This window comes from Xenopus laevis, chromosome 2S (assembly GCF_017654675.1).
Source record: "Xenopus laevis strain J_2021 chromosome 2S, Xenopus_laevis_v10.1, whole genome shotgun sequence".
NCBI classification, from domain to species: domain Eukaryota; kingdom Metazoa; phylum Chordata; class Amphibia; order Anura; family Pipidae; genus Xenopus; species Xenopus laevis.
The window spans coordinates 161,712,697-161,715,196 of NC_054374.1; positions in this window are offsets into that span (position 1 = coordinate 161,712,697).

Sequence of the window (2,500 nt, forward strand, 5' to 3'; positions counted from 1 at the left end):
AGGCGGCAGTTAATGGGTCAGCCAATTATTAGGCAAAATTAGTTAGGGGCCTGAGCCTTACTGCCTCCTGTTTTTCTTTTTGTTTTTCTTGTCTTTTATATGGAGGACAGGTTCCATGGCCAGCTGCCTCCCTCAGCAGACTTTCCTAAGGTGGAGGTCATTTAAAAAAAAAAAAAAAAAAATGCCTGCCTTATAGGTTTCAGCTAGAAACGGTGCATGGCTCTGTTAGGCGATACCAATTATCCAATTTGCCTCTTTGTAACCACAGCAGTTGCTTTTGGTTACCCGCTTCTGCAGACAGCACCTGAGTTTAATCAGCGGGTTCCACTGGTAAAGTGACCCCCCATTGAGCACAATTATGGGATTCCTCTGTATGTGCAGACACCAGCTGAGTATAATCAGGTGATTCCTGTGCAACTGCCAGCTATAGCAAGTGGAGATGGCCCCGCCACTCTCTAACTCTGCAGACTGGAAACTCTGTCCAGCAGCCTCTGGTAAGTACTGCTATCAGTAAACTTGTGAGGCCTGTTAACTATGAACCTGGTGTCCTGCAATATGTGGCATTAGAGACCTACTTACAGCCTGGCATTAGGAGCTACAGGTAAGGAACATGTTCATATTCTGTTCTGAAGTATACTGAGCTAATCCTTTGCTGATCTGCACTGTGCAAGGCTCTGACCTTTTGCTCACCTGAAACCAGCAGTGTATGCTGAGTTCTGGCTAATTGCTCACCTTATTCCAATAGTTCTAGTGGCTAACACTATCCTATGCAAAACTACAGTGTACTGAGTCCTGTATATTTGCATACCTGACAACAATAGCCCTAATGAATGCTGCTATTTGTTCTGTGAGGTGATGTGCTGAGGTTTTTGCTATTTCTGGAATCAGTATTGCTCTCCAGTATTGCTCTCCTGGAACCAGTAGCCCTTATGAATGCATCCCTGGGCTGGCGGCTAGGCTCTGATATACTGTATGCTTGCTCTAAACAGCAGCTAATTCAAACTATGTATAACATGTTGCTGTGATTGTATCTTTGCTTTGCAGGATCTAATACACTTACATCTGAATGTCTTATAATACAATGCATTCTTCTATGTTAAGGTATTATTTAATTCAATTAAACACGGAATTGTATCAGGTTAATGTTCTCCCTGTGCTAGGTGAGTTTACATATTATTTCTGATATACACAGCAGGAGCGACTCAAGCCTGTCTGCTATATGGATTACAGGTATTAATTGTACAACACAATGTTTGGGGCCCTTCTCTGCAAGTTTTTCCCTGTTTTGTGTTGCAATTCACTGTCGGCATTACTGGAGGGCCAAGGCAGTTTGCTCCTTATTCCGCTGTGCCCCAAAAGGTCAAATAGGCAGTATTATTCAATATCCATAGCTGGAGCTCTGGGGTTGGTCAGTATACTCTCCCAGAGAGCAGTATCTCTAGGTCCTCAACAGAGGCCTATGTAATAATCTGCCATTATAATACATGTGGATTAATACATGCTAGCACCATGGCTCTACACCCTGTTGGTGGTCTCTAAAGGATCACTTATGGTGGCTTTATATAAGACTAAGTCGTCTAATCATCCGAGGAGTATGCTTATCCTAAGAAAGCCAATACCTTCAGAATGAATGCTTAACCAATGGTTAACTGTAGCGTGTAAGTGTTCTGCATAAGAGTCTTACATGTGTGCGTATCATGCGTGTGTGTGTGTATATATGTCAGTATATATGTATACATATATGTATATGTGTATGGGCCATCTGCATATATGTGCATGGCTAATGCATGTTGAGATAAAGCATTATTTTGGCCTCATGGGGCCCCAATGCCTCCTGGGCTCCCTGCAGCCGCGGGTTCTGCTTCTTCAGTAGTTACGTCCATGTCTGTACCTGGAGGTCCAGACCCGATTGTGCCCTTAGCTGGATAGCTCCTTAGTCCCTCCTAAGGGCCGTAGGTGGTGACTGCCACACAGAATTATGCATTGGCACATACTACTAATAAACCTACTGTCATAACACACACATCACACTCCTCGGAGATGACCTTTGTTCAGTCACTAGGGTTGCATAACTAAGTTTAATTGTTATTAAATCTTACCTATGTAAGCTCTCCTGGCAGTTAGATTGCCGTGGTATAAAATATGATACAGGCTGAACATTGCTGTTGTGGTTTAAGTCATACTACCAGCAAAGCAGAACATCTCTGTGCCCCAAAAGCCAGGTTTCTGCTCTGTGTCTAGAAGACAGACTTAGTCAGTTGTCCATTTGTTTGTCTAGTCTCCTAGATTAAGAAAAAAAAAAAAAAAAAATGGAGTATCCATGTTTTGAGGCTAGCTGTTCTGCATACCATATGGGTACTGATTTAGACTGCAAATGATGGAAGCATCTAGTGAGTGTTGATTCTTCCCTCTCTTTATATCGGTGTCCTCCTGAACCACCAGTATGGAATCTGCATCGTCACGGTTACATACCTACGGGTTCTACCCATTTTATTGCCTC